Source organism: Octopus bimaculoides, chromosome 23, assembly GCF_046866305.1.
Source record: "Octopus bimaculoides isolate indiv1 chromosome 23, ASM4686630v1, whole genome shotgun sequence".
NCBI lineage: Eukaryota > Metazoa > Mollusca > Cephalopoda > Octopoda > Octopodidae > Octopus > Octopus bimaculoides.
In genome coordinates, this window is record NC_142950.1 from 25,912,897 (window position 1) to 25,936,626 (window position 23,730).

The 23,730-nt window shown below is 37.7% G+C and overlaps 1 protein-coding gene across 1 annotated transcript in view; it reads left to right on the forward strand.

The window, feature by feature from the left end:
* The first annotated feature begins 1,304 nt into the window (after positions 1 to 1,304).
* The window catches only part of LOC106874784 (exostosin-like 3), a 58,513-nt gene continuing 36,087 nt past the window's right edge, over positions 1,305 to 23,730 (forward strand). Inside the window, exon 1 of the mRNA XM_014922637.3 lies at positions 1,305 to 2,034. The gene's annotated coding sequence lies outside the window, so the exon portion shown is untranslated. The remainder of the gene's footprint in view (positions 2,035 to 23,730) is intronic.

Here is a 23,730-nt window from a genome sequence, read left to right on the forward strand (position 1 = left end):
CGTTCTGGGTTCAAATTCCGCCGAGGTCCACTTTGCCTTTCATCCTTTCTAGGTCGATTAAATAAGTACCAGTTACGCACTGGAGTCGATGTAATCGACTTAATCCCTTTGTCTGTCCTTATTTGTCCCCTCTATGTTTAGCTCCTTGTGTGCAGTAAAGAAATAAGAATCATTAGCACACCGGGGAAAATGCTGAGCGGCATTTCGTTCGTCTTTACGTTCTAAGTTCAAATTCCACCAAGGTTGACTTTGCCTTTCATCCTTTCGAAATCGATAAAATAAGTATCATTTGATCACTGGAATTGATGTTATCGACTTAGCCCCTCCCCCTAAACTGCTGGTCTTGTGCCAAAATTTGAAAGTAAGATTCCTATAGAGGCGGCGTGCTGGCAGAATCGTTAGCACGCCGGGCAAACTGCTCTGAGGCATTTCGTGTTCAAATTCTGCCGGGGTAGACTTTGCCTTTCATCTTTTCAAGATCGATAAAATAAGTACCAGTCGAACACTGAGGTCAATGTAATCGACTTACCCCCTCCTCCGAAATGCTAGCTTTGAGGGTGACTCTTTCAGTGGCAGTGTCACTTTTAGATCAGCTGTATAATTCCCCGGGCGGCACACGCTCAGCCTACACCACTGCTAGATGTAAATAGAAGTTATAACTGAAGATAATGATGAAATTTGCTTTTGATCCTACCAGATGTTGTTGTTGTTATTGTTGTTGTTAAGCCCCAGTTCAGGTCGCATTGATAAGACCTATGGCCAGAAGGTATTTCAGCCACGACCATCCCGTTTTTCTTCTCGTACAGGGAACCAGGGACCACATTATTGAATGTGTCCTTTTACAAGAGGGTAGTGATTTGGAGGTACGCGCTTTCTTCGAAAAAGAAGATTGCCGAATGTAATTTGAGGGAGAATTGGGCGCTAAATTTAGCAGGTCCAATGCACTTGACATTTTCCAAGGGTTTCCACAATTAAATTCTTATTTCTTTATTGCCCACAAGGGGCTAAACATAGAGGGAACAAACAAGGACAGACAAACGGATTAAGTCGATTACGTCGACCCCAGTGCGTAACTGGTACTTAATTTATCGATCCCGAAAGGATGAAAGGCAAAGTCGACCTCGGCGGAATTTGAACTCAGAACGTAACGGCAGACGAAATACCAGCTAAGCATTTCGCCCAGCGTGCTAACGATTCTGCCAGCTCGCCCGTCGCCTTCCACAATTAAATGCCTCGCTAGCTTCCTCACCTCTTTTAAATAGACTTAAGCAAATCACGTTGAGCGCGGACGAGATTTCGGTCGAGATTTCTGTGTGTGTGTATATTTACACATAGATAAGCATTCTACGAAGTATCTGTGTGTGTGTCCGTATTCAATGACTGCTGAGGAGGACGATGCTAAGTTGGTCTACACTTAGTCCGTAACAATGTAAGGTAGTAGTAGTCATTCATAATTCTCAGTCGCTTACTACTACATATATATCTATATGTATAGATATATATGTCACTCTACAACTCACCCAGACGGATACAACAACTTATACACTCATATGGATCATATATATTTATTGATTGAGCATCACCTACAAACCAAATTGTTTTGCAGAACCATCACTCTAACAACTCTATAATTATACATACATATATATTTACATATATATATATATATATATATATCTATATATATATATACACACATACACACACGCACCTGCTACATACGCGCACGCACGCTTTTTTACACACACACACACACACACACACACATATATATGTGTATATGTATATTTAGGTTTGTGTGTATGTATATATATATATATATGTATATATATGCGCGTGTGTATTCTAACCAACGAACAAGTTATCTGTAACCAATCGTACTAAAAATGTCACTAATTGCCCAGCATTATCAGTTATCCCTTTCCGCAAATCTGATCTTAATCCAATTGCTCATCTACTATGAATAGTAGCCACTAAATCCCCTGGGATGATCCGGCCCTGACGTGACTTCGCCTGCTTTGTTAACAAGAATAAGTAAGTATCTTTTCCATCCATCTCAACCGTATTTCTACATCACACACACATATGTATATTGCGATCGAAGACGATCCACTCATGACTAACACGTCCTTCTCAGTTTGGCCTTACGTATCACAGTCTACGTTTTCTACTTCAATGTATCGCCTTTTATTCTTAAGATATGGTATATATACATTCTACTCTAATATTATGCCCTTTTTATTTTATATATATTTGATAATGATATGGGTGTCTTGAGGGAGGTTAGTTATTGCTTCTAGCAAGTCAAGTCACCACATAGAATAATGATTTACCGATTTCCTTACTCTTTTTTTTGTCACCTTATCACCCTATCTTTCTCTATGTTTAAGGTACGTAAAACAAAAAATACAACCAGCTCCAGAAGAAAATCTGTTGTACCCTAAGTGTATTTTCTCACCCTCTCCGAGATCTTCCGTTGATAGAATACGGACTTTGACATCTTTCTAATTGTTTTTGCTTTAATTTTAAAAATCTTGCGACACCTTGTCAGAAACCATTCGCAGACTCCGTCGTTGGACCGTCTTTATATTTTACACTCTATGAATTACCAACTGGTATATATATATATATATATAATTAATTCAAAATAGGATGAATTCTTTTATAAGAATTTATCAAGTAGCTAGCGTGATAAAAACCTCATAAGGGAAAAATCCATCATTTATTCCCCAAAATATATTTATTTATATAAGGGCATTACTATACAAGAATGCCTCACGCTTAGAGTAATGCCCTTATATAAATAATATATATATGTATATATAAAATGAATATACATATTTGTACAGGTATAAATTATATACACACGCGTGTGTGTGTGTATACGTACGTATATCTGTGTATGTATTACCACTATTACCTAACCGGTTCGTAGTTTATTTTAAACATACACACCTATATACTTATTATAAACGTGTTTGTTGTGTATACATCAATCTCATTCTTTGAATAGTTTGTGATTTAGTTTCTTTTTTTTTTAACTTAGGATATCTCAGACGTCAAGAGTTCACCATCATTCCCCATTCATACATATATATACACACTAGCCATCGAGCGAACCTCCACGTAATCGTTCGACCTGCTAGAAATTGCAACCGAATTTTTCTCAGTTCGCATCCTATCTAATTGAAGAGATAATACATTCGTCGATAATCTAAAAAAAAAAAAAAAAAGACAAGACTGGATAATTTATTCGTTGATAACCCTTAAAAAGACACCTTTGATTATAATGTTACTTGATCAGGACTGACCTGGGGTTAAACAACTTACGCGCGCGCGATGTCAAACATTCCTGACAACCAATCACGGTTTAGAAGCCTTTATGCTAAGCCCCTGAACTTCCTAGAAATATCTGTCGAATTTCCTTCATATCGTACCTGACGCCATAAAAGAAATTAAATGAAATCTTAGGTAATGTAGTCTTGAAGCACACCTCCATGCTATTTACCCTCTAATACAAGATAAACATTGATTCAAAACACTGGTTACATCTTTAATTCTATTAATCGAAACTGTTACCAAGAATGCGTTATATATATATATATATATATATATATATATATATATATATATATATATATATATACTGATCGGTCTGTATATTAGAAAAAGTAGGGCTTGTAAGTAGTGTTTCTGTGGACAATTAATGATGGTACTCAGAAGTTAAAAATCCATTCACAGGATTGAAACAAGTCCACCCGAATCTTATCTTTCTATCCACGAAGATATTGAATATATATATATATATATATATATATATATATATATATAAGAGGAATTATAATCCAAGTTGTGTTCTCATGAAGCACATCTGGGTATATATATATATATATATATATATATATATATATATATAATATAGACGTAGTGTTAAAACTGTCTATCACATAGAATATTAAGTATAAAGATATGTATACATATTCTGAAGTATAGCACACCATTTGAAATCAAATACTCTTAATGCATCAGTGATTTTATACATCACTGTTTTCTGAAGAATAGACGAACTGTTCGTGGTTGAAAAGCTGTGATCATAGGTCTGCTCAGAGATAGTTAACGGGGCTAAACAACAATAACAATTAAGGGCGAACCAACGAAAGAGTTACGTGATTGCTCGACTTGCCAAAAAAAGTAGCCTAATACCACTCGAATTAAACAGCATACTACGAATTACAAATTCCTTAATGCAATCCCTGATAGTTATGGATGTTATACTTTTATTTTACTCAGCCGTGAGAATCTGCTTTGGTTTTTCTATCATCGAAAACCTATGGTCGTATATATCGTATAAATATGAAAAGATCAGCTGAGATTATCCACGCTATTTGAAAACAGCACTCTCTACTTGAGGGTGATATTTAAAATATGAGAACTAGGAAGGGCGGTAACTCTAATGAGGTCAGTTGATCAAATTATTTTGATTATACATACAATGCTGATTGGAGCGTTCCGCCCCATAGTGTGTATATATATATATATATATATATATATATATATATATATATATAGTGTGTGTGTGTGTGTATGTGTTGTAAATGTAAACAAAGAGAATTATACATATATAATATATATATATATATAACAGAGGCGACTCCTGGTATATAAGCCAGGACACGCAATTTAAAAAGAAATTAAAGCCATATGACCGAAGTAGGGTACATATTTCATTTATGCACCTTGTTTCCAGTTGTCTTTCATAAAAATGAAAGATTTGTTTTAACATAGGATATTTTATTTCCATTCATTTAGTATACATCTTAGGTATGCACGGAGGAAATGCCACTGTGTGTGTGTTGTATTGACTGTGATTTCGAAATTTTGGCCATCAGTCCGTTGAGGGCTTAGCTGGCCGAAACTGCGAAGTTACTGTCAAAACGATTTTTGTTAAAGAAAAATAAATTTGTAGTCTACCAAGTATATTGAGTAATCCTTCAATTTAATGTAAATCTGTTTTTATTATAGTTTAAAAACAAACATTAATATAATATAATATAATGTAGATAGGTAGATAGATAGATAGATAATATACAAAATACTACAGTACCAAGCTAAAATAAATACTGTGGGCTGTAGGATCTGACTAATATCCTGAAAACGATACCCTAGTATGACCATACTTGAAAGACATATTAATAAAAGAACAGATTGCGAGACTTGATGAAGCCTGCCTAAACTTGTTGAACGATTTTGTTTAAATTTCATTCTTTCATACACCATTTTTTCTTCTCTTCCCGTGTCCCTTTTAACGCTTTCAGTAATTATAAGCAGTTTAGATTGAGTTCTTAACGTCCCTTGTTTCATTTCTCGTTTTATTTTCCTTCTAATGAGATCTTTTTGTTAATTATTTGTTTAAAGAAGAAAACGAGTAGTAGTAATTCTGGTTTAGAGTCGCCTCCACACTGGTCAATCCAGATCGTGTTGACCTCTATGACTGTCTTTGAATAAGGTATAATATCCGGGAATACGCATGCCTCCTTTGCGTTTTAAAGATGAGGTGGTGTGATTTAAAGTACATTTGGCTGCTATTTCTAGCAGTTTGTGCTAACTCATAGTAGTAATTAATATTTATCGTAGGGATTCATGTAACTGCCTATACTTTCCCTAGCAATTTGTGACATTGTACTTCTGTGAAATATTATTATTAGTAATAATATTAATGTAGTTAGTGTAACTGATGAAACAGTCTCACAGTTCGTGATAGTGTCTCATTAGAGCGTTTTCTGACTCTACATTCTGCGTTCAAATCCCATCGAGGGAGCTGTGGATAGCAGAATTGGTAGAGCACCAAAGTGCATTATGACAGTTCTTCACGCTTTTTGTGTTCCGAATTGAAATCCCTCCGAGGTTAACTTTACCTTTAATCACTTCAGGGTCGGTGAAATAATTGTCACAATACCAGTCATGTTGGTGGGGTATCGGCTAACCTCCTGCCATCAAAATTACCAGCTTTGTATCTAAATTAGAAATCATTATTATTATTATTGATTTTGCCTTTCATCCTTTCGAGGTCGATAAATTAAGTCAAGTACTGGGGTCAATGTGATCGATTCCCCCCCCCAAAAAAATTTCAGGCCTTGTGCCTATAGTAGAAAGGATTATTATTATTATTCATTTAACGTCCGCTTCCTATGCTAGCAAGGGTTGGACGATTTGACTGAGGACTGGCGAACCAGATGGCTACACCAGACTCCAATCTGATCTGGCAGAGTTTCTACAGCTGGATGCTCTTCCTAATGTCAACCACTCAGAGAGTGTAGTGGGTGCTTTTTACGTGCCACCGGCACAAGTGCCGGTAAGACGAAGCTGGATGGTGCTCAAATGGTGCTTTTTATGTGCCACCAGCACTGGAGCGAGACCGCTGTTCTGGCAGTGATCCCACTCGCATGGGTGCCAGTCATCAAATTTGGTTCAGTTTCAATTCTCGCTTGCCCCAACAGGTCTTCGCAAGCTGTATTATTATTATTATTATTATTATTATTGAGAGAGCAGTGCATGCCATCAAAGTGACACTGGGGTACAAATATGTGAAGCCCAATATACCCAGCATGACCACCCGTCTGATAAGGGTACACCAGGCACATGCATCACAACCACATGTGCGTGACATGATGACCTTATATTAAGATAAACAGTGCACGACCTTGAAAGTGGGGCCCAGTTAGAATTTTCTTCGGGTCGAGTAGCCCATCCTGCTCAAAAGGGCCCTGAATGAGGGTTGTTTAAGGATGATAAATGAAACACCCATGTTTCTAGAGGTGAATTATTCAAATCCCCACATGGCTATGATGCTCCCCCACTACTTCTGCTTGAGATCAGAGATGCACATATTGGTCAGCCACTAAGCGACATCCCCAACTGTTTAAGGTCAAGCAACTGACAAACAAATCTGGTATTGAGTAGATTATTTGCTGTAGCAAGACAAAACATGTACATGATAACACTTCCAATCAGTTAAGATCAGAAGCCATGAGAGCTATATTATTATTATTATTGTTGTTATTATTGTTCAAGGTAGCAAGCTGGCAGAATTGTTAGCATGCTGGATGGAATGCTTAGCTGCATTTTGTCTGTCTTTGTTCTGAGTTCAAATTCCACTGAGGTCAACTTTGCCTTTCATCCTTTCAGCCTTGATAAAATAAGGACCAGTTGAACACTGGGGTTGATGTAATCAACTCAACCCCTCCCCCAAAATTGCTACCCCTGTGGCAAAATTTGAAATCATCATTATTATTATTATTATCATCATTCAAGATGGTCAACTGGCAGAATCGTTAGCATGCGGGGCAAAAAAAGCTTAGCTGCATTTCATCCATCTTTACATTCTGAGTTCAAATCCCACCAGGGTAGACTTTGCCTTTCATCCTTTCGGGGTCGATGAAATAAGTACCAGTTATGCACTGGGGTTGATGTAATTGACTAGTCCCCTCTCCATAAAATTTCAGGCCTTGTGCCTATAATAGAAAGGATTATTATTATTATTATTGATAATGCATGGCCTAGTGGTTAGGGTGTTGCATCAGATGGTGTGTCTTGTGTTCTTGAGCAAGACACTTCATCTTACATTGCTCTGCAATCACTTCAACACCTGACATGTGGCATACCAGGCACCTGTTCAGGCAACATCGATTTGATGGAGGGAGTGAGCTAATGTAAAAAAGCCAAACACTTATACGTTGATTTCAATGGGAGAGTCCATCATTATTATTATTATCATCATCATTAAAGCGGTGAACCCCAATTTATTATTTTGCTTGTGTGGACCCCCACGTTTAACATGTTTCACATAGAACTGTTGGGAATATTCAGAAAACCGTCATTGGTAAGTCAATGATTAGCATACAAAACTACATCATTACACCTAATAGGAAATCAATTGGAACAGAAATTGAAGCAATTGAAAAGTGGTAACCAAAGAGAAAGGATCTGCTTAGAGTTGTCCATTTAGTGATTTTTTCTAAGCATTGTAGGCTTTGATTTTTATTGTTTTTTTTTTAATCCAGAATTGCAACTCCTGTTCCACAAGCTAAAAGTAAGCCACTTGAAGGACATGTGGCCATGCTTTTTTTTTTATTGTGTGTGGGATGGGGTTGAGTATACCTAAGAGGATGGTTTCATTCACCCACCTGGCTGTTTCTGGTGGGACAAAATTGAAGCGCATGTGCTGTTAAGGATAGCATAGATCTGGCTGAGCTTTGACTAGTCAGCTAACTTGAATTGCTATGGGATCCAGAATGATTCAGAGATATTTTTGCAGAGAGTGGAATCCTATAACTGCAGTCACCACCTTTTGAAGTAAAGTTTGGTGAACCCTTTAGCATTCTGATTACTTTGCCAAATGTAATGTTAATTTATTCACATTATTTTGAATCAATCTTGTAGCTTCAAGATTTCGATGATGTGATTGCTTATTTTTAGAATGACATTGTAGGGCAGGTGTGAGAGGCCACATCTCATCAGTTCGAACATAAAACAGGTAAAATACTTAGGCTTGATATGGCCGGTTTAAATGCTAAAGGGTTAAAGAGTGTAGCCTAGACTATAGAAAGGGGTTGAAAGATTTGTGTCTCTGAGAAGACAAGTTTTAGCAAGAGGTGATGTTTGGGGTCTACATTGCATAGGAGTCCACAGGAAAGATAAAGAAGAATTGTCAGGTAGATTTAGTTTATTTGGCATCCAGGTAAGTGTAGTGGGTGACAGATTTGAGATCATGGTAAGCCCCTGCCAGATGCATAATCCAACAAAAACTCTGCAAAATGCACCCACAGGCCAGGTAGTGATATTCGAGTGAATAACATGATATGCTTTACCCACTTTATGTATATATGTATGTATGTATGTGTGCAAGATAGTGAACTGGCAGAATGGTTAGCATGCTGGACAAAATGCTTAGCAGCATTTCATCTGTCTTTATGTTCTAGGTTCAAACGCTGCCATGGTCAACTTTGCCTTTCCTCCTTTTTGAGGTTGATAGGAAGAAAGAAGTACCAGTTGAACACTGGGGTTGATTTAATTGAATTAGCCCCTCCCCCAAAACTGCTGGCTTTGTGCTAATATTTGAAACCGATATACATGTGTGTGCATGTTTTTATGTATACAACAGGGCTACATGTTTGTGTCCTTCACACATTTTTTTAATAATTGATTCTGCATAATTCTTCCTTGCAGTATCTGCTTAGTCCATCAGCTTTGTAGTAAATAAAAGAAAATATTATCCTTGAGGTGGCGAGCTGACAGAATCGTTAGCATGGCAGACAAAATGCTTGGCGGCATTTCGTCTGTCACTATGTTCTGAGTTCAAATATTGCCGAGGTCGACTTTGCCTTTCGTCCTTTCAGGGTCAATAAATTAAGTACCAGTGAAACACTGGGGTCGATGTAATTGACTAGTCCCCTCCCTCCAAAATGGCTGCCTTTGTTGCAAAATTTGAAATCATTATTATTATTATTATTATTTTCATTATTAAGGTGGTGAGCTGGCAGAATTAACATGCCGGGCGAAATGCTTAGCAGTATTTTGTCTGTCTTTACATTCTGAGTTCAAATTCTGCTGAGGTCGACTTTGCTTTCATCCTTTTGGGGTTGATAAATTAAGTACCAGTGAAACACTGGGGTTGATGTAATCGACTAGTCCCCTCCCCCAAACTTCAGGCCTTGTGCCTTTAGTAGAAAGGATTGTTACTATTGAAGGTACATGGCTCAGTGGTTAGCGTGTCGGGCTCACAGTCATGAGGTAGTGAGTTCAATTCGCGGAGCGGGCTGTGTGTTGTTTTCTTGGGCAAGACACTTTATTTCATATTGCTCCAGTTCACCCAGCTGTAGAAATGAGTTGTGACATCACTGGTGCTAAGCTGTATTGGCCATTGTCTTTTCCTTAGACAACATCAGTGGCATGGAGAGGGGAGGCTGGTATGCATGGGCGACTGCTGATCTTCCATAAACAACCTTGCCCTGAGGGTAACTTTCTAGGCAAAATCTCATGGCCATTGATAATCAAAGGGGGCTTTTACTGTTTTATTATTTTTATTATTATTATTAGAAGATGGTGAGGCAACAGAATCATTAATGTACCAAACGAAATGCTTAGTGGCATTTTTTCTGACTCTTTATGTTCTGGTTTCAAATTCCACCAAGGTTGACTTTGCCTTTCATTCTGATGGGGTCAATAAGATATGTACCAGTTGAACACTTGGGTTGATGTAATCAACTTTTTCCTTCTCAAAATTCCTAGCCTTGTGCCAAATTTAGAAAGAATTATTCTTTTCTGCTTTAGGCACAAAGCCTGAAATTTTGGGGGAAGGGGTCCAGCCGATTAGATTGACTCCAGTATGCAACTGGTACTTAATTTATCACAGAAGCAATGACAAGCTTCTTTCAGTTTCTACCAATTCCCATTCACAAGCCTTTGGTCGGCCTGAGACTATAGTAGAAGAGACTTGCCCAACGTACCTCACAGTAGGACTGTACCCAGAACCTTCCAGTTGGGAAGCAATCTTCTTACCACACAACCACACTAGTGCCTTTGCGTATGTTAACGAATGATTAATTTTCTTAGCCCTTGTGGCTAATAAAGAGGTTGCTTTTATGATTCCTTTCAGAACTGTTTTGTCACCAGTGTGCTAGATTCCTCTCAGTAATATGTTAATTCTTTCCTTGCCTTCTTTTAGCTACTGTAGTTAGAAGGCCTCGTCTGGTAGAGTTTTCTATTTTTTAATACCAAAATATGAAGAATCTAAAGAAAATAAAAGCAAGACGTCATTAGTCTTCAACCAAACTAATTAGATAATTTACAGACCTAATTTTATTTCTTTTTATCGATCGGCTGTGTCTTAACTAACGATTGGTTCAATTTATTAATTGAACGAAACTAGAATTTAGAAACAGAAAAACAATGTCTGCTAGCTGTCGTCTTCATGGATTCACCTTTTTAAACGTGTTGTTATATAGAAAAAAGAGAAGCGCTCGAGATTCGTTTCCAACTTGGAGTTGTTCCACATCTTCTATGCTAGTACTTTTGGGAAAGGCATGAAGGAGGCAAGAAATAGAAAAACAGTGTCTGCTAGCTGGACACAGTTTCGTGTCGTCTTCATGGATTCGCCTTTTTAAACGTGTTATATAGAAAAAAGAGAAGCGCTCGAGATTCGTTTCCAACTTGGAGTTGTTCCACATCTTCTATGCTAGTACTTTTGGGAAAGGCATGAAGGAGGCAAGAAATAGAAAAACTGTCTGCTAGCTGGACACAGTTTCGTGTCGTCTTCATGGATTCGCCTTTTTAAACGTGTTGTTACATAGAAAAAAGAGAAGCGCTCTAGATTCGTTTCCAGCTTGGAGTTGTTCCACATCTTCTATGCTAATACTTTTGGGAAAGGCATGAAGGAGGCAGGTTCTTATATTACTATCTCTTTCTTCTTCTTTCATTCTTTATTTCTCTCTTTGTCTTTCATTAGGACTGATCATCCTTTGATGTACCAAAGACAGAAAACGTTAAGCAATTAATTCTATCGTATTAGTTGTTAGTGCGTGGACTAAATAAAAATTTATGTCGAAAGAAAAATGAAAGGGAACGAAAAAAGAAAATGATACGAGAAAAAAGGTGGGAGAGTGAGTGAGATAAAGAGAGGAAAGCAGAAAGAAAGAGAGATAAATGTCAAAGAAACCCTCAGCACTTCCTATCGTGTCGACTGAAGAAACCTCTAACTAACGTAGTCGCCACGTCATTTTATTTTGTCTAGAGGTATTTATTTCATATTATTTAAACATCGTCTTTTGGTGTTTCGTTAAAAACAAGGAAGCAGGGATGCTGTCTTCTTCTCCTTTTCTCTCTCTCTCTCTTCTTTGCTGTTTTTTTTTCTTCTTCTCATTCACATTGAATGAATATTCCCACGTGTATGTATGTATGTATGTATGTGTGTTTTTATGTAATCATGAGTGTCTGGATGTGCGAATACATTCATATTCACACACGTTATGCTTGCATATGTAAGTGTATATTACACACACTTATATATGAATGATATGGTTTTCGTATTTATCTATATACACTGTGAATATATATATTTATATATATATATATATATATAGAGAGAGAGAGAGAGAGAGCGGTATACATGTTTGTATATACGTGTGTGTGTATTATGTATATTCGGTATTCTTGCGCATAAAAGCATTCAGGCCTTTTAAAAAAGGCACCCTCAACGTATAGAGTATAAAATCTATTTTTACAAAGATAAAAAAATAATAAAGTTGATAGTGACTTCAAAGTTTCGCTTATCAACTTTGCCAGTCTGACGAAGTCGACCATCGGCGGAACTTCGAAGTCACTTTCAACTTTTTCTTTGTGTATTTATGTTTCGCATATATATATATATATATATATATATAGATATATATATATAATGGTATGTTCGGTACTACTAAAGCAACACGGTCCCGAACGCGCAGTCGCGCTAGCTAGTCGTGAATGGTCGATCCTAACCCTAAACACGTATTCATTTGCACACGCGGGTTAGGGATAGGGTTAGGGACAGGGTTTGGGTTAGGGTTAGGATCGACCACTCAAGACTAGCTAGCGCGGACGCGCGACTGCGCGTTCGGGACCATGCTGCTTTAGTAGTACCGGTATGTTCACAGTTTATCGTGCATTAGGCCCTCTTCCAGAATTATCCAGCCTTCGCTGATATTTCAAAACAGGAAATGACCTTTGATGAATGCCAATACCGTTCACTTAAATAATCCCGTTGTGGCGATAAACGTGAAGCTAAATTGGATTTTTTAAGTAAATAATAATAATAATAATAATTTTATTTATTTTTAAATGATGTTTAAGTGTTTACAGTTCCATTCCTTAGCGGTCACTTGTATTGTTTAACCTCCCTCCGCGCAAAGTTCATCGTGATAGAACAGGCGAACACTTGGTGTTTGGTATTCTTCTGTAGACAATTGGGGGGGGGGGCACTCTGCAAACGTTCGGAGCAGGTCTTGGGTTCGTCGTCCCGTTTTCCCCTGACTCATCTTGTTATAAAAATAAATCCAGCCACAGCCATCTCTAGGAATAATGGGCCTAGAAATACATTATTTAATGTATACTCTTTTACTTGTTTCAGTCATTTTGACTGCGGCCATGCTGGAGCACTGCCTTTAGTCGAGCAAATCGACCCCAGGACTTATTCTTTGGAAGCCTAGTACTTATTCTATCGGTCTGTTTTACCGAACCGCTATTTTACGGGGACGTAAACACACCAGCATCGGTTGTCAAGCGATGTTGGGGGGAGAAACTCACACACACACACACACACACACACATATACATTTATTATATTATTGTCATTTTATTATCTTTATCTTATGATATTTACTTTGTTTTATATTATACTCATTTATTGTGCTTTTAATTATTAATTTTTCTATATGTGATAGTGGATTTTTATCGATGAGTTCTTGAAACTTGGTTCTTTTCCCTAAAACTATATATATATTTTATATACATATACATATATACGACGGGCTTCTTTCAGTTTCCGTCTACCAAATCCACTCACAAGGCTTTGGTCGGCCCGAAGACACTTGCCCAAGTAGAAGACACATACCCAAGGTGCCACGCAGTGGGAATGAACCCGGGACCATGTGGTTGGTAAGCAAGCTACTTACCATACAGCCACTCCTAATTTAAACATTAAATGGCTCTGAGGGTCCATCCATGTAAAATAGGAATCAAACGGGTCCACTGACGAAAAACGGTTTGAGCACCACTACACTAAATGTCTTTCAACCTGCTACAAACATCTGTGGGTTTTGTTTTTATTTTCAAGAAAAAAAAGGGGTAAAAATGTGACACATTATACAATTCAGTTCTTGAGACATGATGGTCACGGCCGAAACACCTTTCCTTATAGGTCTACTCAATTAGATTGACAAGGAAAAATTCACGTATCTTAAATAGCATGCAGTTATCTAGTCGGGGTTCACTTTACTTCTGTTGCAAATGTTTATTTGTGAATATTATTTAAAGAAGCTCAAATTTCTCTTCAACATATCTGTTGTAAACATTGAAAATAAATTGCGGATCCTTTGAATTGGACACAATTTCAGAAAGACACACACACACAGGTATTATCTATCTATCTATATATATATATATATATATATATATATATATATATATATATACATGTAATTAACTATATATACGTGTAATTAAACATATATATAATTAAATATATCTGCCGTACATATGCCTGTACATTATTATAGATAAATATTTACGTGTGTGGTATGAGTGCCTGCCTCTACGTATGTACTTTTGTGTGTGTTAGCTTAGCAATTCTTATTCCCATTCCTTCGTAAATATTCATTATTATATACGACTGTGTAGTATACTACTACTACTACTACTTGTAATCTTTCTTAGCTTCGGAAGCCTCTGCTTCTAATGTATTCTCAGCATTAATTCTTGGAATCTTTTCAATTTTAAACACTGCCTGTTGTTTTTTCTCCCCACTCAGGTCATCTCTTATCGAGCAGGCATGCAGGCCTATGATAAGCGTTCTAACCCTGACCATCCCTTTTTTCTTTCTTTTGTTTATTTATTCAGATATTGTTGTATCTAGGACTATATCTCGCCCACAGTGTCCTACATTTTTAACTGCAGATTGTAATTCGAGTAAATTTTGGCTGTTATTTCTAACTACTCGAGAGATCGTTGGAATAATTGTCAGTCAGATGTGTAAATTAAGGGTGGTGGAGGCGATGCACTGAAGAAAGAAAACAAAGACTTAGTGGCCCTGAAAGCAGGAAAGAATTTCGAAAGCTAAGAATTTATCTTTCGGATTTAAATGTTTGAAGGCAAAGTCTTACTTTTGTTTGCAAGCAAGGGACAACTATGGACGTGTTTCAATCTATTAGACCTCATCAGAGGAGCTACAGCTTGGCGTATGAGAGTCAGGTTACTTACGTTGTTATAGGACACAGTACAGTGAATCTTCTTTCTCAGATAGAGTTTCTGCAATCTGCACAGACATTCCTTCAAAAGTTCCTGTCCTTCATTGTTGACTTCAATTCAGGAACTGATAGGCCGCTGTCGGTCGATCACTAATCTCTCAACATACATCATGCATTGGTTCCCAGAGTAACATATTCCTGATTGCATTCACTCCTGACACAGTAACAGTGCCCAGCAAACAAAGAGTCTCCTAGCTCTGACCACCTCTGATATCAGGAAAAGGTTCTTGTAGAGGTCTTTATTGGTCACCCTCTGTTCCCATTTGGTATTCAGTGTGTGTTGGAGTAAGCGGGTGTACCATCCATCAAGTCATTCTTGCAACGTTTTTGTCTGGGTCCAAGTTTTGGACCCATAAAGTAGCAAAATAGTAATGACTGCCAAATCCTGTCTAGTTTGCTGACGGCATTCCAGGCTTGAGCCTTTCTTGTCTCCAGTTCTCTCTCTGATGACGGTAACCATGCACCAAGATATTTGAAGTCTTTGACTTTGTCTTGTGTCTTCTCCAGTGAGTGATTTGAGAATTCCAGAGACATTGAACATCATCACCTCAGTCTTGTTGGCTTTCATGTGTAGTCCCCACATCCTGGGCTGCTCATTCAAGTGGTGCCAGGAATGCCTGGGCATCAAATATGGAGTCAGACAGCAGGCATAAACTATCTGCGTAGTATGTGTCAGTGATTCAATTCTTTGGTCTCTTTTGATTTCTGGCAGTTGCTTTTTGCAGAGTGAAACCAAGATGTCTGTGACCTTATAGGGTGCATCTCATCACATAGTCCACCACGATGAAGAGATACATATTGGAAAATTAACTCTTTGGCATTCGAACCAACCAAGTCCAGCCCAAATATTCAACCTGTTTTGTATTCAAACCAGCCAGATCCAGCCTCTCACACCTACCATACAATCATCTTCATTGTTTAACATCCACCTTCCATGTAGGCATGGGTTGGGCAGTTTGACAGGAGCCAGCCAGGTAGAAGACTACCCTAGGCTTCTGTTTCTGTTTTGGCAGTGTTTTTACTGTTGGATACTCTTTCCAACTTCATCCACTCGGCAGAGTGGGCTGAGTGATTTTTACGTGACACGAGCACAGATGAGGTCAGTTTTGGCAAGGTTTTTACAGCTGGATGCCCTTCTAAATGCCAACCACTTTACAGTGTGGACTGGATGCTTTTTACGTGGCACCATCACCAGCAGGGTCACCAAGTAATTTGCAAGACAAGGAATTTTGAGAGGGGCGGTAGCATTGGAGGAGGGGATATTGTGTCAGATGATGAAAGGTTAGGGTGCGCCAGAGAAACAGAGGGGCAGAAACAGGTGACAAATAATCACATCATTGAAATCTCAAAGCTATGAGATAATGCATGATTAATTCATAATAATGTGACAGAGTAATCTTGAACACTACAGGGTTAATTGAAACATGGTGACAGCTAAAAAAAAATATTTTGAGATAATAATTTAATGATGTAACCATTTGGTCACTTATATGTGGTTTTGTATACTTTATGGGGTGGGGATATAATTTCATGCTATTATAATAACAATGGAAATGGTTGGATCCTTACCAGTTTCTGCAGCTGCTGCCTTCTGCTATAAATACTTCATAAACTGCTGTCTTTGGCATTTCTGTCTGTAGATTTTAGAATTTCAATGAATTTAAGCCTGCTTTAAACCAATTTGCTTGCATTTTAGTTTATTTTTATTTCTGCTCAGGCAAGCTTCTTTCAAGATGGCAGGTTACTAATAAATAAACAATATTTTCCATTAATATTTAACAATCTTTAACCCTTCAAAATTCTGATTTCTTTGTCAAATATTAAGTAAAGACCCCTTTCGGTCATGAATGACCATGGCATTGCACCTAGAAAGTTACCCTCCAAGGTACAACTCCAGGCAAGGTTTATATGAGACCAGCAGTCACGCATGCATACCAGCCTCTTCTCTCCATGCCATTATATGTGCATAGGGTAAGGGGTAAAGACCCCCTTCGGTTATAAATGACCTTGGCATTGCACCTAGAGAGTTACCCTCCGAGGCACAAGTCCTGGCAAATTTGTTTATGGAAGCTGAGCAGTCACCCATGCATACCAGCCTCCCCTTCTCCATTCCACCGATGTTATCCCAGGGAATGGCAGAGGCCGATACAACTTGGCACCAATGATGTCACAACTCATTTCTACAGCTGAGGGAACTGGAACAACGTTAAAGTGTCTTGCTCAAGAACACAACACACAGCCCAGTCCAGGAATCAAACTCACTACCTCATGATTGTGAGCCCAATGCTTTAACCACTGAGCCATGTCAAATATAATGCTTATTTATTCACACTTTTTTAAAATTAATCATGCATTATCTCATAGCTTTGAGATTTCAATGGCGTGATTGTTTATTTTGAGAATGACATTATAGAGTGAGTGAGAGACTGGATCCTGTCAGTTTTAACATAAAGCAGATAGAATATTTGGGCCTGATATGACCAGATTAAATGCTTGAGGGTTAAACCTAACTCAACCCCTATACAGCAGACCTGAAAGTAATGACATTCCAGCCATGACCATCTTGTCTTTTAGTCCCCTTTTTTTTTTAGATGCAATGTATCAAAGATTGTATTATCCAATGCATTCTCCCATTCTTTTTTTAAAGACAATAGGGGAATTTGAGGGTGATGTTTGGCTGCCAGTCCTAGAAGGTTGAGCAACCTCCTAGAGGCTTCCTTATTAGCTTGCTGCTGCTGCTTTCATGGTTGTTTATAAATTCACAACTGTAAACATAGTCTTTGTGGTCACTCAGAATGCTGGAAGTAGCAGCTGTCTTTTCCTCAAATTACATGAAGGGAAAAAGATGATATAGCCCCATATGCACCCAATGCCTGAAAACAATTGTCAAGCGATGTGGGGGACGCACACACACACACACACACACACACACACACACACACACACACACGTGTGTGTGTTTTTCTCCTTGTATTCTCCTTATTCTTTCTGTTGAAGAGCGTAGCTCGAAACGCTAAAGACTTTCTCTATTCCCGAGCGTTAAACTAATACATCCTTTTGTTGTTTACACCACCTATCCTCGTCTGTTGTTGTATTTTTCGTAAATTCTGCCATATATATATATATATACACGCATGCACATGACGGGCTTCTTTCAGTTTCCGTCTACCAAATCCACTCACAAGGCTTTGGTCGGCCCGAGGCTATAGTACAAGACACTTGCCCAAGGTGCCATGCAGTGGGACTGAACCCAGAACCATGTGGTTGGTAGGCAAGCTACTTACCACACAGCCACTCTTATGCCTATAGGTGATCTTTGAAGATGAAACTTTCCAATGTATTAGTTTCAAATTATGGCACAAGGCCAGCAATTTCAGGGAGAGTGGGTGAATTGATTACGTTGACCCAAGTGCTCAACTGGTACTTATTTTATTGACCCCGAAAGGATGAAAGGCAAAGTCGACCTCAGCGGAATTTGAACTTAGAATGTAAAGTCGGAAGAAATGCTGTTCAGCATTTTTTTCCAGCATGCTAATGATTCTGCCAGCGCATCACCTTACCCTGATTTGGTGTATTAAATAGATACATATATATGCAACAGAAAATATGAGAAAGGCAAGGATGGGGGGGGGGGGGACTATTGAAAACATAGAAATATAAGTTAAGTAAATAAATAAATAAAAGAAAGATTTTGAAAAAGAATGAAGTTAGTCAAGTATTTAAATAAAGCGAATGGTTTGAGGAGTGAAAAACTTAAGAGAAAAGTTGCACTGTCAACAAAGCTCTCATAGAAGGGTGAGAGATAGATATATAGATGGAGAGATAGAAAGGAGCTATATATATATATATATACACACACATACCACATGTATCAGAGAGAGTGAGTGCCGGACAGATTGCTACAAGTGTGTATGTGTGAGAACGTAGGACAGACTGTGTACGCATGAGAAAGAGAGAAGAGAAAGATAGAGAAAGAGATAGACAGACAGACAGACAGGGTTGTTTACATATGTTTAAAGACAAGATGCTGACACGAAGACAGGAATATTTTTGAAAGCATATTAAGCACAACACATGATAACAATATAGAACAGGGTATTTATTACAGACCTTTTTTCTTCTTTCTTACACACCCACAAAAAACTGCACATAATGTACTTGCCCAATAAGGCCAGCCTGCTAGAAACAGCAGCTAAGTTCTCTCATATCACCCCTGTACTCTTTTAAATAAGGAATGAACGTACTGGATAATGTTTTCTTGGGTATCATTAAAGAAACAGGGTGGTCACAGTTGGAATGCCTCTGATCATAGGTTTACTCAATCAGTGTTAGCCTTCGGTTAAATAATACTTAAAGAATAGTTAACTGAATGAGAGAGGCATCTATGTAGTCAGTTAGTCTGCTAGAAATAGAAGCTAAATGTCCATCAAATCAATACACTATATCATCTTGAAAAAATATCGGATACATTTAGCTAGTTTGGATAAAAAAAATTCGATGAGGTGGTCACAACTGGAACACCTTTAACCCTTTGGCATTTAAAGCGGCCAAATCCAGCTCAAATGTTCTACATGTTTTACATTCAAATTGGCCATATCTAACCTCTCACATCTAACCTACACTAACTTTCTGAAAATATACAATCACATTATTGAAACGTCAAAGCTATAAGATAATGCCTGATTAATTCAAAATAATTTGAGTAAAAGAGCCTAACATTTAACAGAATAATCTTAATACTGAGGAGTTAATCTTAAAGTCCATTTGATGGGGGTTGAGGCAAAGCTAAGCAGCATTTTTTTCCTTCTTTTGTCTTGCATTTTCTTCACACATACAACACCTTATCTTAGGCAAGATTTTTGCTGGGTTGCATATTTCCTTGTTCTGTTGACCCCTGGACTTAAGACTAGTACTTATTTTATCAGTCTCTTTTGCCAAACCACTAGCTTACAGCAACGTAAACACACCAACACCAGTTGTCAAGAGGTGATGGGGGTGGGGGGACAAGTGCAGACACCACACAGATATATATATACATACACATACATATATATATATATATATATATATATATATATATATATATATACATATATATATATATATATATCTCATCATCATCATCATCATCATCGTTTAATGTCCGCTTTCCATGCTGGCATGGGTTGGACGATTTGACTGAGGACTGGTGAACCGGATGGCTGCACCAGGGCTCCAATCTGATCTGGCAGAGTTTCTACAGCTGGATGCCCTTCCTAATGCCAAAGTGCATATATATATATATATATATATATATATATATATATATATATACATACACATACATACATATGTGTGTATATAGATATATATATATATATATATATATACACACACATACATATGTATATATATATGCACATAAATACACACACACACACACACACACACACACACACACACACACACACACACATATATATATATGACAGGCTTCTTTCAGTTTCATCTCAAATGCAATGGAATCGACCTTTATTTGAAATGAATCATCACTGATGATGAAAAATGGATTGTTTAGAATAACATCCATTGAAAACGATCATGATCCAGGCATAATGAACCAACACAAACCCTGTTGAAAACTGAATTGCATCAAAAAAGTCATGCTGTCAATTTGGTGGGATCACAAAAGTGTTGTGTATTTTGAGCTGCTTCCAAAGCACCAAATGATTCAGATGTTTACTGTCAACGACTAATGAAACTGGAGGAAGCAAACTAAGAAAAACGGCCAGAATTGGCAAATCGTAAAGGAATTGTGTTCCACCATGACAACGCTAGACCCCACACATCTTTGCTAACTTGTGAAAAATTATTAGGGTTTGGTTGGGAAGTGATATCTCATGCACTATATAGCCCTGACCTTGCGCTATCAGATTACCATTTATTTCGAAGTTTACAGAATTCTTTGAATGGTAAAACTTTTTCAATAATGATGATGACCTGAAATCGCACTTGCTTCAGTTTTTGAGTGACAAGGACCAGAAATTCTATGAGCCTAGAATCATGAAGTTGCCAAAAAGATGGCAAAAGGTCATCAAACAAAATGGAAAATATATAATTGATTAAAGTTCATTCTTTGTATGAGAAAAATTAACTTTTATTTCATACTAAAAAACCAAAATTACTTTCTTGCCAACCCACTATATGTATACACACACATGCCTGCACAATGAAAGCCACTTATTGTGATCACTTTGAAATAGTCTTTTACATAACAATTGCCATTTGATTACATTATCCAGGATTATAAGTAGCTTCCACTTTGTGCATGTATGTATGTATGTGTGTGTATGTATCATCATCATCATTAACATCTAGCATCTATTTTCCATGCTGGCCACACCAGATTCTATAGTCTGTTTTGGCTTGGTTTCTATGGCTGGATGCCCTTCCTAACACCAACCACTTTACAGTGTGTGCTGGGTGCTTTTTACATGGCACTATCACCAGTGCTTTTTATGTGACACCAGTTCCAATGCTTTTACATGGCACCAGCACCCACACCGATGCTTTTTAATGTCACCTTTGTTTTAGGATCTCAATTCTGTTGTATTGGGCAGGTTTTCTTGAGTAAGCCTAGTACTTATTCTATCATTCTCTTTTGCTGAACCACTAAGTTACGGGGGCCGTAAACACCACCATCGGTTGTCAAATGATGTTAGGGAGACAAACACAGACACACAAACATATACATACATATACATATATACGACGAGTTTCTTTCAGTTTCCGTCTACCAAATCCGCTCACAAGGCTTTGGTCGGCCCGAGGCTATAGTAGAAGACACTTGTCCAAGGGGCCACGAAGTGGGAATGAACCCAGAACCATGTGGTTGGTAAGCAAGCTACTTACCACACAGCCATTCCTGCACAAAATTCTTCAAAGCAGTGCCCCAGCATGGTCGCAGTCTAATAACTAAAGCAAGTAAAATATACAAGAATTTAATGATGACAAATATAGTTATTGTACTTAATCCCTATAAATTCTTGAGAATTTTCAAAATTAATTGAAACATGTAGTTTCTGTGTTTCATAAGAAATAGTCAGAAAAGAGTTAAATTTAATCTCAATTAAAATCTCATTATAACGCTAATGATATTGTGAGAGATTTATTGAGCTGGCAGAATCGTTAAGTATGCTAGGTAAAATGCTTAGTAGCGTTTTGTGTCTTCATGTTTTGAGTTCAATTTCTGCTGAGGTCAACATTGTCTTTCATCTTTTTGGGGTTGATAAAATAAGTACCAGTTGAACACTGGGGTCGACTTGTGAAAAAGACTAGGTGTATGGAACAAGGATGTTATCTATGATGGGATGGTCATGGTTAGAATGCTTTTATAATAAATCTGCTTTTTGATCGAGGCTCACCTGAGGCTGACAGGAACACCCAGTGTATAAAATTACATGCTTTACTTAAAGCACTTCCCAAAGTTGTAAATATAATGAAAGTTAATTAAAATACATAGGAAGTTTACTTGTCGGAAATATAATGAGAAAACGATTAAGTATTCAATGAAAACAAAAATGAACAAGAAATTTGAGAAATGTGCGAAGGTCACTCTGGAAGTATAAGCACGTTTATGAAAAGACAAGTATAAGTGCAGGCATGGCTGTCTGGGAAGAAGCCTGCTTCCTAATCACATAGTTCCAGATTCAGTCTCACTGTGTGGTTCCTTGGGCAAGTGTTTTATACTATAGTTCTGTGCCTTGTCAACATTCTCTCTCTCTCTCTCTCTGAGAAGTATGTTAAGGGTACATGTGTCTGAGGAGTGCTCAACCACTTGCACATTAATTTCATGAGCAGGCTGTTCTGTTCATTGGATGAACTGGAACCCTTGTCGTTGTAGCCAATGGAGTACCAGTGTGTTTTTTGTGTCTGTATTTGTCCCCCACCACTGCTTGATGACCAGTGTTAGTATGTTTAGATCCCTTAAATTAGCAGTTTGGCAAAGAGACTGATAGAATAAGTACCTGACTTTACCATCTGGCATTTAAACTGGCCATATCCAGCCCAAATATTTTTCCTTGCTTTATGTCGAAACTGGCCAGATCCAGTCTCTCACACCTACCCCACAACGTCATTCTAAAAATAAACAATCGCATCTTCAAAATCTTAAAGCTATGAAGTAATGCATGATTAATTGAAGTCAATATGAATGAATAAGTAGTACATTTGACTGAGTAAGGCTGAATGCTTAAGGGTTAAAGAAAAAGAAAAAATAAATACTGGGGTCAATTCATTCGACTAAAAATTCTTCAAGGGGGTGCCCCAGCATGGCCACAGTCTAATGACTAAATCAAAAAAAAGATAAATGATAAAAGAATTATAACAATTGAAAGTGGTGAGCTGGCAGAAACGTTAGCATGCCGGGTGAAATACTTAGCGGTATTTCGTCTGCTGTTATGCTCTGAGTTCAAATTCCGTCGAGGTCGACTTTGCCTTTCATCTTTTCGGGGTTGATAAATTAAGTACCAGTTACGAACTGGGGTTGATGTAATCGACTTAATCCTTTTGTCTGTCCTTGTTTGTCTCTATGTTTAGCCCCTTATGGGCAATAAAGAAATAAGAATTATAACAATAAAATTTTAATGATGCAAATAAGAACATACTGAGAAAAACCACTTTTCTCTTTTTTTCACCT